The sequence below is a fragment of the Haemaphysalis longicornis genome, unplaced genomic scaffold (assembly GCF_048455015.1).
Source record: "Haemaphysalis longicornis isolate Haplotype H1 unplaced genomic scaffold, Haemaphysalis longicornis Haplotype H1 scaffold_6, whole genome shotgun sequence".
NCBI lineage: Eukaryota > Metazoa > Arthropoda > Arachnida > Ixodida > Ixodidae > Haemaphysalis > Haemaphysalis longicornis.
In genome coordinates this window covers 15,990,914-16,004,292 of record NW_027526407.1, presented here as the reverse complement: position 1 = coordinate 16,004,292, position 13,379 = coordinate 15,990,914, and positions in this window count along the sequence as shown.

The following is a 13,379-nucleotide window of genomic DNA, read 5'->3' as shown; positions in this document are numbered from 1 at the left end:
AAACAAACACAGTAAGGTAGCTATTAACCATACCCAAAATAATTCATTTATTGCAATTAATACAGCTTCTTTCCGCCTTAACTGCCTATTTTGAAAAAAAAAAGCGGTGATTTTTGTTTTCACTTTCGTTTGGGCGGCTACAATTAGCATAGCATTCTCTACACGAAACATATTTGCAGCAGTACGAGTCTGCGTTCTTCAAAATCGAAGAAGCATTGGCGGAGCACATCAACTGCCGAAAGCGCTTCACTATAAGCATCGGACGTTTTCCACTCGCGACACCATCGTCAACGTTGGCGAGCTCTTCCCACAGTTCACCGATGCTGCTGTCTTGGCCCGGATTCGCTGACAGGGCGGGTTCCATCGTAAGTCCCACGCGTCGGAAAGAGTTACGGAAAGTGTCGGCCGTCACGGCGCTCCGTGCAAGGCGCAATGTCCCAGTCGCGGCTCTTGCTCCGTGGTCGCGGCCAATCCACATCTCAATCGCCGCTCCGAGACCATGCATTTCGGCGGCCATTCTAGGCGCGCGGAGTTCGATATATCGGATGTGAACTTGGTTATAAGGAATATGTTTCCCATGTATTTCCGTAACTGAAGTATTTTTGTTCGATATATACAGTCAAGCCCGTTTATAGCGAACTGCAATATGCACCGCGATTAGTTCGGTATATCCAATAGTTCGATATAGCCGAACCCGCCTATAACGAGCTTATTGTTACGAGTTCGCAATCCGCAGGAGCCCCCCGACCCCATCCCCAACTCCGCCATCCGCGTATGCAGAAACGAACACAGTACAGTAGCCATTACCATACCAAAATAATCCATTTATTGCAAGTAATAAAGCTACTTTCCGCCTTAACTGCCCACGTTGCAAAAAAACGGTGATTTTTGTTTTCACTTTCGTTTTGGCGGCTTCAGCTAGCACAGCATTCTCGACACAAAACATGGTTTGCACCAGTTCGATTCCGCGTCCTCAAAAATCTAAGAAGCATTGGCGGAGCACATCGACTGCCGAAAGCGCTGCAATATAAGCGTCGGACGGATTTCACTCGCGACATCATCGGGAACGTTGGCGAGCTCTTCCCACCGTTCACCGATGCTGCTGTCTTGGTCCGGACTCGCTGACCGGGCGGGTTCCCGGTCGCGAGTCCAGCGCATCGGAAACAGTTACGGAAAGTACTGGTCGTCACGTCGCTCCGTGCGAGGCGCAATGTCTCAGTCGCGGCTCTTGCTCCGTGGTCGCGGCCAATCCACATCTCAATCGCCGCTCGAAATCATGCATTTCGGTGGCCATTCTAGGCGCCCAGAATTCAATATGTCGGATGTGAACTTCGTTATAGGGAATATGTTTCCCATGCATTTCCGTAACTGAATTATTTTTGTTCGATGTATAGCATAATTCGCTCTATCCGGGTTCGTTATAGCCGGGTTTGACTGTAGCATAATTCGCTCTATCCGGGTTCGTTATAGCCGGGTTTGACTGTATAATGCGGTCCTACCATTTTGGTTTCAAACTTTAATGAAAGGACATAGTTTTTTAGCTGACGCGTGCATTGCCATTTTTCAGCCGAGAACGCACTGCCGGTTTTAAAGGAGCCATGAAGAGAAAATGCAAGTTGGTTTTATTCGAAAGATTTCGTGTTTTATAGTACCCCCAGCGCTTGTCCGGATACAAACGGTGCTTTATTCACTGAGAAATTAAACAATTTAGGTTAAAATTTTGATTTTCCCGCTCAATCGTGCGTTTTCGTGGTCCCAAGTGACATCACGGGAACCGACCGCTCTGCAGCCTAGAGTTCCTTCATTCACGCATCCGCCGTACAGGGTAGAGACACGTAACGCTGGCGCCGCCATGTTCGGTTGCTCGCTCGCCGCCGAAGCATGTAATTGTGTCAAAACCGCACTAAAATTATCGCCGCAACGCGGTTTACTGAAGAAGTTTGAATCATATTGTCTGTTTCGCGTTGCTAGGTCTCGTGGGAAACGAAAAGTACAACGCGTTGAGCCCGTTGGCCCAATTGCGGCGGCACGGGACCGTTCAAAGGTTGTCTCCACCCTGTACAGCGGTGTTGGTTTGTTACCGCGTTTCTTTACGTTCCGTAACCTAGATGGCGCCACAATACCGTGGCAAGCGTTTGGTTTGTTTTTGCCCGCATTTAAACCTGGCTTGTTTTTGTTCTGGGAGAAAATATTTGTTCCCTGAAACAGTGCTCGCTCGACAAATGGGGTCACGTAAGACACCGTTGCTTGCGTCAATCGGCCAGTGTCGTCTGAGACAACCCCAAGCCCCGTAGTGCTGTGCAGCGAAACCAAGCATGCTGTGCGCAGTACGAACAGCAGAACGCATCAGTACTTCTATGTTTACATGTGCTTTCGTAACTTCCACTGTTTGTCCCATCATTCTTATTGCTTTGTAAAGAATGTGCTCTAACTTTAAGCGCAAATCGCTCGTTCGCCTAGTTTGTAAATTCTACCTAATTTGCGTCTGCTTCTGCCAGCCTCCGCCAATCGCAGAGCTTAGCTCATGTGACGACATAGGTTCTGTTGCGGGAAATGAGCTGGTGGGTCGCATGACCATTCCCGTTTTTCCTAATTATGTAGCTTATATGAGCGAAGTTTACGTTAAAAGTGGTGTCAGTATGATTCTAACGAGACAATCTTTTGAATGAACCAAACTTGTGTTTTCTCTTCATGGCTCCTTTAAAGCTAAACGATAAAAAAGTATTTGCAGTTCATGAGCATGGGCGGCTCTGGAATGTATAGGGCGCACAGAAGTTTTGTACATTTCGTTGCAGAAGCGGGAAATGGAAATTATGTTTGAAATCTCCTTGGTCCACTAGAAAACGGAGGATTGGGCAGCTGTGCAGAGCCAGCATGACCTTCGGGCATGGTGCGATGCCCGAAACAAGTCAGCGTTTTGTTTCCCGGAGTGCACCAAAAAACATGCGTATTGGCATGGCCCCGCATACAGAAAGACCAAAGACTACCATGCTTTAGCATGAAATGGACAGTAATGACACAGTTACACTATTTCCTTGGTTGACAGCGACCATGATGTTCAAACTAAAGCATGGTTTCAGGCTACGACAGGATAGATTGGATAAAAATTGCAAAGTTGTTCACCGTGGTAATTCTCGGTTGTTTCGGTTACTTAAGAAATGCTGACGATTGCTCAAAATGTCCTTCATGCAACATTTTAGAATGTATACGTAGCAGTTGTGGATCCAGGAAGAATCACATCAGCGCGCACCCGTATGTGTGTGTGTGTGGGGGGGTGGGGGCGTAGAGGGGAGGAGGCGGGTGGAGGTGTGCTGGTGCTCTTGAGATGGCCTGTTGTATGCGGCCCGTTTATTTAATTAGAAAATTCTGTTGTCATGCACGACCGATTGAGCCTTGAAAGAACGATACTCCTGCGCCCACAGAACTTCAAAGAAGGCCAGGAAGAGTTAAAGGAAAATTCTATCAGAAAGGCACGCTCGTTTCTTCGCCACCAGTACGAAAATCCTTCACTTGCACTGCGCACGCTGCTTTGGTTTTAAAATTGGGTGTAGCAGTAGATGCACGCGTCGATATGAAACGCAGTAACAAAAGTCCCAATAACGGGCACACCATGCGACAGCGGCTATCTCAAATGGAGTTTCGTCCCAGTAAAAGCAAACTATTAAAACTGCAGCCAGAACAAATATATTTTTCACTCTTCATGTACTGATACTAACGCTGTCCCGATACACTCTGAGTAATCCTCTCCAACTTCGTGCATAACAAAATATTTGGGCGTTTACAGGAGTTGAATTTACGTTTTCCCTCATTAAAAGTCGCCTAGCCGCTCCACCGTGGGCGATTTCAATTACCAATTCAAACGCAAATACTGCATTCGAAATAAAACGAGATAGGCATTTTTTATCTCGGAGACACAAGGTACTGTGGTATCGTGTAAATATTAGGAAGTGAATATTTAAATATCAAAGAATGCATAATTGATCTGCGCCGCACAATGCAACCTCCATCGTCAAAAGACATCAGTGATCATGTAAGGATATTATTCACTGGAAGAAAATGACTTACAATTCGATATCGCCGTTGTGACTCCGGCCCGAATATACACTGCTCTGGGCAGCCGCCGTCCAGGGAAAAAGCGGCCGTGGACGCAACGGAGGGGCTTTAGTTGTGATCGAGGTAGAATATGGCCATCTGATGGTTGTTACTGTCGCGACGCCGTCTGCTTGTGGCAGGACTGGCGACCGTCGTGTCTTCATATTTAGGATAAAGTCTGGGACCAGCTCAAGGAGCCGCAGCGCGCCTTTTTTGTAGACCCGCTGTTCTCCAGTTTCCTAGGTTAGGGGAGAATACCGCCCAACAAAGCTGCCTAATTGCAGGGGTGAAATTGATTGTCGCAACATCGCCGTCGGAAGGGGACAACACTCAGTGCGCGCAATCTGAGTCTACTCCAACAAAACCCTCCCGGGCTCGACAGAAACGTGAAAAAGGAAGAATGAAGGGCTGACGCGAGGAAGAGGGGCGTACCGTGCTGTGTGTCTCATTCGCAAAGGCCATCTGCCCGCGCACGACATTCATCCAGCTAAACTGCACGTTTCAACCATAACGTAGCCCCGTCGCATTCTTAAAGTTACCTTGAAGGAGTATTGAATGTGTGCCATGGCCGCTTAATCTCTCCGTTTCTAGGAGATGGAGCGGCCGTGGTCAGCCACCCCCGTTTGCACGTTGTTCTGCTTAACACACAAAGATCGTCTGTTTCCTATCGTACCTGCATTGTACCAGTCTTCAACCATCAATGGCCGGCGGTCCCTCTTTTTTTCCGCCGCGAGTTAGTGCGGTCCACTCCTTGCTTCCCCTGCAGAGCCAATCTCCTCTGCTGAGAACGACTCAGCCGGCCAATTATTCTCTGTCTTGCTGCATGTCTCGCACAAGGGGTACAACGCATGCCTTTGGCGTACCGTGCGCTGAGCTTACCCGAAGGCACCGTCGCTTTTGGGGCTGCACCCCTCCGAAATCATCCCTCAGCGGTTCGCACCCCTCGGGCGCTTCGTTTCGTCACGGTCGGACTCGACTCCCTTTCCGCAGCGCGGAAAAAGAGTCGAGTCCGGCCGTGCTTTTGTGTAAACACCCATGGGAAGGGCAGAGATGCACTTTCGTGGCATTTTCGTAGCATTTCGTGGAAAGTGCCATTGGTGGCACTTTCGAAGCATATGCAGCTTTGTTCACAGGCGACGTACCAGGCATACTGGTAGCACGGCGACGGCCGGAAAAATTTCGGGGGGGGGGGGGGCGGGGGGGGCTGAAGCCCGGTCAGCCCCCCCCCCCTCGCTACGCCACTGGTGGCGTTATCCCAATCGATGGAATGACCATGATTATTGGCGTGCTCGGCCAGCGTGTTCGGCACTTTCCTGTTCTTGCCTGCGTCCCTTTGATGTTCCTTTATCTCCTGGTGAAGTTGCAAGTTTCGTCGATGTAACTGCAGCTGCAGTCTGCACATGGTATCTTGTAGGCAACACCGGGGTATCTCTTGCTGTCCAAGCAATCTGTCACGTTCACAAGCTGATTCCTCAGCTTGTATGACGGCATGTGCGCAACGCGAAGGTCATACCTTGCAAAGATACGGCTTAGCTTCGCTTTATTTAGCCTAAAGGCGCACAATTAGAGTAGTAATGGATAGGAGGCAGTTACGTCGCCACCAACTAAGAAATGCGAACACGGCGTAATGAAAGGGGACATGCTCCTCGAAACAACTTTTTTTTTAATAATAAAGTTAGGAGGCTGAAATTTTGACATCTTGTAGAGATTGAGCTCCTCTGGTCATATATGCAATCAGATTTAGAATAGCTGCTCCGGATAAAATGTTATGCAGCATGACTTGCAGAAAAATGGCTTTTTTGTGCACACTCTCTCTTATAGTAAACATTTTTCCTGAAACTTTTAAAATAGGTTAGGTGGTTCCTTAGGATCTGCAGAGTGCACAAAACTACCTGAAAAAGCCTTATATTCATTTTCCTCACCACGAAAAAAAAATGACTGGTAGTGTGCCTTTTCTTGTTCTGTATATTTTTGTTTTGTGACCGTCAGAAATATCTAAGGACACAAATTGCATAATGAACACGAATTGTGCACTCTACGTGTTATAATGAACATCTGTGCAAAATTTCATCGTGATACAACAACTTTAAGTGGGAAAATAAGTGTGCACAAACTCAGAAAACGGACAAAAACATCAAACTGAGAAAAACGCAATTGAAAGTTTATTTCTTTGGCAGATTCAGAAATTCTCGCTCAAACAACATGAAACTTGGTGGGGATATAGTCTGAAATGTCCACATTGAGGTACTAAAACTAGAACGCTCCTGCTGCATAAGTTGCACCCTGACGGTTCTTGCGGGTGGAGTCCTCGGTACAGGCCCGTTTCACCAGGCTGTGGCGATGGGACCTAGCCGCAGCAGTCAGCCTGGCAAACATCTGCCTGATCCTCCGCTGGTCACTTGCACTGCTTAGTCTAACCAGTTCTTCTGAAGGGAAGATTCCCAGTTCTTGGAGAACTTGCTCAAAGCTAGTGTGGCCCCTGTTGAACCACAACACCGTGAGAGCAGTGGCAGTCTCCACTACAGTGAACTGCAGGTTGTACGATACCGTCCTGTGCCAGATGCGCAGTGCTGCTTCTGTCTCCATGGGTGAGTAGTAGACATTTTTTTCACGCACAGGGGCATGAAAGGCTTGCCACACTTCCTCCTCTTGCTAATCAAGCTTTTGGGGGTGGCTGCAATCTTGACAGTAGTTTGACAGCACCTCAAAATCCAGGCAGAGACCAGTGTCGAGAGAAATGGCAGTGCCAACACAGTTCTGGCTTTTGTGTCCTTGTTTCTGCCAAGTACAATCAAACATCACACTGACGTCAGTCTGACCAGTTTGCAACACAGTTACTTGCCTTGCTTCAGCATGGTTGTCAGAGACGACTTCTGTGGCCGCGGCATGAACTTTACTTTCTTGGCAATGTTGTGAAACGTGTTTTGGTGCAGTGGTTTTGGTAGACCGAGAATAGCACAAAACCTGCACAGCTGATCGTGTCCGATGCCAAGCGCGCGTAGAGCGAGTACCGCTTTCACATTGATGGCGAAACTAACACGGGGACTTTCCCTGCAGAGTTCCGGGTTGCGGCCTCCGCGGCCGATGGCGGCAGCGCGCTGCGACGAGTAGATAGAAGAAACCACTCCTGCAGGGCACTCCACGTTTTTGCAATTGAGTTCCAGTACCAATGCGAGGCCTTTCCGCTTGTTTGCGACCTCAACTACGACGAGTTCGTACTTCCCACACATCGCGCACACGGCGCCGCTCACAAGGTCACTCAGACCGTCGACTTCGGAGATAACTGCGCTAGCACCACTCCCGTTGCCGACTGTCTCCCCGCCTTGGAAGGCTGAAACTTCTCCGATGCGCTTACAAAGCTGATAGTGTCACTGACAAAACCAGCCTCGCCTGGTTGAGCCGCGCTCGCAGCGCTTGAAGGCGGGTCGCCGTTAGGCCTCGCCGTGCCGGTCGTGCCGGCGTTGGCCGTAATCGTCGCAAGGCTGCGCCGCTTCCGCTTTCCCTTGTACGGGCGTGAAGTCCAGGACTTGCGGCGATGAAAGTCATGCTTCTTCTCACCGTTCATGATTAACAACACACGATAGAAAAGATAGCGCGAAGTAGCGAACGGAACGCCACGGGCGATGGCGGCTCACAAGCGGCGAGCCAATGGCGGTCCCGGTTTCGCGTCACGTGATTTAAATACCCAGTGGAAGCTCCCAAAACAAGCGGGAAGAAATGTTGGAGATACGAAGCTGGCGAGCGGTTCGATTGAGAGAAGAAGGCTTTGTCTACGTCATGGAGGAAAGAAAAGGTTAGGAGAGGCCCTGACGTCACATTTGTAAAGCCGAGTCCCGCCATGACTTGAGCCCACGGAGCCCAGCACTCTATCCCATCATTTTTTGCTATCTCCGGTTTGATTTGACTAACATGGCGTCGCCCTGCCCTCCCGCTTCGAAGCGAAAACAGCTTCGTCGCTAATTCCTTGGTGCGATGTCATGTTCTAAGCTGTTGATTTGGCCTTCAATTTGCCCATTCTAACCCTCAACCAAAGTTTCAATCGAAAAACGGCCTTCGCTTTTGAGATAGAAGGACGATTTTTCAGCTCTTAAGCCTGGCAAAGTAGCGTTTGTCGTCGCCATAGCGACAGGCTCGCGGGATGGCGAACGCAGACGACGGGAGCATTGTTTGGGGTGGTACATCACTGCGGACTTTGCGCGCTACGTCTCAGCAGCGATAAATTCCACTTCACTTCACAACGAAGAAACACAGTGAGCAAAGAACGAACTGTGGCTCTCGCCAACGCTGAGCGAAGCGAATTTTCCCGGCACGTCGCCGGCGGCGGCAGCGGCTCGCTCCGCCGATCTCGACGCGACGTAAGCGCCGCTGCGGGGTATGAGTTAAGGCCGCCTCCGACGGCGGAGTTTTCAAACTGGCCTAGTCTAAAAACGTTTGTCGTAGCGACTGCGCTAGTTTGCAAGCGTAGCGAGGCAGCCACATACCAAGCGCCTCAAAAATTTGTCGGTTTTATTCGCCCAAACTTGGCCGCCACAGTTGTAAACAAGTAAGCAACATTGTCCATGGGCTCAAGAAAAATGACATCACTTCCTCCACACTTTTCGCAATACATTGGGATGCTAGGGGCCTCTCCTGAGTATTGTTTCCTCCATGGTCTACCTCTCTCAAGTGACTGAAATGGCGGCCAGCGGCGCTGCCGTGCAGCAAAAACTCTCCAAGACGACCGAAATTCGATTTGATTGCGTGATTTCTAGGCTCACCGCGAGTCATTCAGACACGATTTTCACTAAGTTCTCGTTCGTATTTTGTTTTCATTTTTTTACCATGAAAGAGGGATAGTCAAAGGTGATAAGGCAAGTGAAAACAAAAAAACAACATATTTCGAAAAAATGGCGATTTTTCGACCCGCGTGTCCCCTTTTTCTGGTGCACGCTGAATCAAACTTAAGTGCTTAATAAAGCAGCCATGACGAGAAAACACATCTTGCATCTTGGGGAACAGCGCGAACTAACAGGGACACAAAAAGAAAGAAGTGGACAGGACTAGCGCTGACTTTCAACTCGATTTATTGGAAAAGACGTAACTACTTATACATACACAGAATCCTCCTCCCCCACCAGCCACGTGCCCACACCAGCCAATGACATACTATCAAGACCAAAACACTCCACTGTTGACAACGCACCTTTCTTAACAAGGAACACCTTATCGCGACGACCGCTCCAAATAACCAAATTCTTTTTCGTGCAGGACAACTGATGTTTCACTGATACAATCTCTCCCCCACTTTCTGATGTAGTATGATTCCATAAACTCTCTAGTACGCCTGTCTTTATGCTTAAACAGGATATCAGTCTCGCGGAAAAGCGGATAGCATCGGTGCTTACACGTGTGGCAATGTTCGGCCAGACGTGCGTAACCATCTTTTTTAAGCTTGTTGGGATGCTCCAATAAATGAACGTTTAAAGGAGCCATGAAGACAAAATACAAGTTGGGTTTATTAGAAAGACTGCTTAGTCCCGATAACAATGATACCAATATCATCGCAATCTTCGAACAAATAACGGAGATGTGAAAGAAAACGTGTGAAGCAGTCGCGACCCCCTAGCAAATTTCCCGCAACTTTTCTGTGACATCACGGAACCTTGTTTGTGCGATTGGCGGCCGCCTAACTGACCTGTCGCGACGACACATGACTGGACGTCTGTAATGGGGAATCTAGTTCCATTCGACCGCATCACTAGAATGCTAACGTGCAGTTAACTCACTGAAAATTATGTTTTATTGTTGGCCCGTATGACGTCATTCTTGCTCATAACACGTCACTGTGGCGCATAATTTGAAAGTTTTTAAACCTTCTTGCTTCTTTTTCGTTAAAAACCATCTTTTGTGGCTGTAATAGAGCTAAGTGAAATACTCAATCCTAGTTCTTTCAAACTAAACGAAGTTGTATTTTCTCTTCATGGCTCCTTTAAGCAGCGACCTGTTTGACCAACATACACTTTTCCGCAAGATAAAGGAATCTTGTAAACAACTGCCACAGAGCACGCACGGTACAAAGGGTGATACATGATTTACTACACACGCACTTTTCTTCTTTCCCGGCTCATATTCAGCACGCCGCTGGACGGCCGGACAAACGCTATTTAATTTAATTTAACGCCACCCTGCTAGAGAAAACACGAGTTTGGTTCACTAAAAAGACTGCCTCGTTAGAATCATACCGACACCACTTTTATCGTAAACTTCGCTCAAATAAGCTACATAATTAGGAAAAAAACTCCCACCTCCCCTCGCGGGAACCCCTGTGTAGATGCGACGCATAGGGGGTTCACAGCACGTTTCCATTGAAGGCAGCGTAGGACAGCGGAGGAACGGCGCTGGAACGATGGAGCGGAGCGACGCAGGCACCGCGTTTTATAGCGCGCATAACGTTGAGGGGACGCGCCGGTGCCAGTGCGTCTGCCGCGGCTAAGACGCAACACAATCCAACACAATCCACTTTATTCCAATCCAAATCCAAATCCAATCCAATCGAATCCAATCCAATGCCCCTCGCGAGAGAGTGTTCGCTATCGGAGAGGAGAGGGGGTGAGCGGCGGAGAGCGAAGCTGGCGCGGCGAGGAGAATGGGGCAGGGGTGGACGCCGACAACGACAACGGCGCCGGATGCAGGGACGAGGCGGGTGAATGAGATGCCTTCGCATCTAAAAAGGGAATGGCCATGCGACCCACTAGCTCATTTCCCGCAACAGAACCTATGATGTCACATGAGACAGCTCTGCGATTGGCGGAGGGCGGCAAAAGCAAACGCAAATTAGGCAGAGTTTATAAGCTTGCTGAACGAGCATTTGCGCTTAAATTTAGGGCACATTCTCCTTAAAGGAAAACTGACACAAAATTTTTATGTTACGTTTTTTTCGCTGCTATGCGTGCCTACCAGCCCACTAATCATAGAATGACAGATTAGGCGGTCGAGCACAGCGTAAACATTCATTTACGGCGTCGTTTATTCGTGCCAGTTTCGGTTTCGACGAAAAAACGCCGAGCGGCCGCCATGACAGCATGTATCACATGGCGTCACCATTCTTGCCGTATCGCTGCCTCTCTGGAAGTGCGCGCGAGCGAGCGCACGCGCGCGCCCAGACCGGCCGAGGTCTTCGCCGTCCCCACAGGCCCTGGCAGCATGACGTCAGTCCCAAAACCATGACGTGTACACACGTCTGAGCAGCGCGCGCCAACCACAGCCAGCGCGTCGGCTTCGTCACGGGAGCCCCGACGTCGACAGTTTGGGGCACGTAGCAGATGATGTCACGTCGACCCGCTCTGGCCTTTCTCGTGCGGGCGAAGATTAAAATGGATTTTAAATATGTTTCGCAGAACGGTTGCTGTTGAAACTTGCTGGGAGATATCTCCTGATAAAAAGGAAGCGTTTTACATAGTTATCTCAGCTTTGAAATTTCGTGTCAGTACTCCTTTAAAGCCGTAAGAATGGTGGGACAAACAGTGTAAGTTACGAAAGCACATGTGAACATAGAAGTAGCGATGCGTACTGCTGTTGGTACTGCGGGCACTATGCTTGTTTAGCTGCAGAGAACTGCGCAGCTTTGGTGTCGTCTCAGACGATACTGGCCGATTGATTGACGCTACGTTGTCTTACGTGACCGTATTTGTCGAGCGAGCACTATGTTTCAGGCAACGATTTTCTCCCAGAACAAGAACAAGTCAGGTTAAAGAAGGTCAAAAACAAACCAAAGACACAAAACGGCATGCAACGGTATGGTGACGCCATCTAGGTTTAACGTAAACAAACGCGTGAGCTCCTCGATGGCAACGCTGCCGTACAGGGTGGAGACACCCTTTGAACGGTCCCGTGCCGCTTTGCAAAATGGCCAAATCGTTGGCGGAAAAGCAGCAAGCCACCCTGGCAACACTGGGCACCCGCTGCGCCGCCATTAGAAAGGAAGCGAAAAGTCTGCGAGCACAGAGTTTCTATGGAGTAACTACCGTCCACCGTCCACGTAATTGCATACGCGTCGTGGGGCAACAGACTCGTGAAGCCGTGGGCGAAAACGTGCAACCGCAACGGCGTTGCTACGACCTGCTTCCTTTCTAATGGCGTCGTCGCGTTCACCACCAGTGTTAGCACCGCTGAATTCTCAGTGTCGTCCGCCTTTTTGCAAAGAGACCGTGCTCAATGAGTCGTTCTTTTCGTTTCCCACGCGACCCAGCAACGCGAAACAGATAAGGTTATTCAAACTTCGCCAGTTAACAGCGTTGCGGCGATAATTGTTGCGCGGTTTTGATACAATGACTTGCTTCGGCGGCGAGCGAGCAACCCAAAATGGCGGCGCCAGCGTATAGCCAGTATTCAATAGCGTGGTATGCATGCAGGCAACCGTGCGAGTGCGCCGCCATATCTGTGGCCAAGCGTCTGTTGCCAAGGCGACGTTGTGCGCCCGTACTAAAAGTCGCCCCATCTCCCTCACTTCGTGCATCGGAAAGCTTATGGAACACGTCGTTCTTAACCGTGTACAAAGGTTTCTTGAAACGACGGACCAAATGCCTCACTCGATGTTCGGTTTCCGCCCGCACCTCTCAGCTCAGGACGTACTGCTGCAGCTGAAGAAGGACATATTTGAGGCAGCCAGTCGCACCACACCCAAAGCGATCCTGGCTTTAGACTTGAAGGGTGCGTTCGACAATGTAACGCACGAAGCAATCCTCACAAATCTTGGCAACCTGGGTTGCGGGGAAAAGACGTACTCATTCATCAAGAATTTTCTGTCTGATAGGACTGCGATCATTAAGATTGGCGACATCCAGTCGTCTCCCATAAAGTGTGGCAGTCGTGGTACACCACAAGGGGCAGTGCTATCGCCTCTACTTTTCAACATAGCCATGATAGGCCTTCCCCGACAATTAGAGAAAATCCCCAACATTAAGCATGCCCTGTATGCGGACGATATAACGATCTGGATTGCCAAAGGCTCTCCAGGCGTTATGCAAGACAGCCTACAAATGGCAGCGGACGTCGTCCGCACCTACGCCAGCCGATGTGGTTTAACTTGTGCCCCGCAGAAATCGGAACTTATAATAGTACAAAAATGCCGCAGGGACGTTTCAGACATCAAAATTTGGCTCGATGGCATACTCATCAAACCGAAACCCTCAATCAAGATATTAGGAATGACATACCAGGAAAATTGCAAAAACACCCTGCTTCTCAACAGGCTCCAAGAAACCACGGCTCAAATTATTCGGATGCTGCGTAGGGTGGCGAACAGGAGC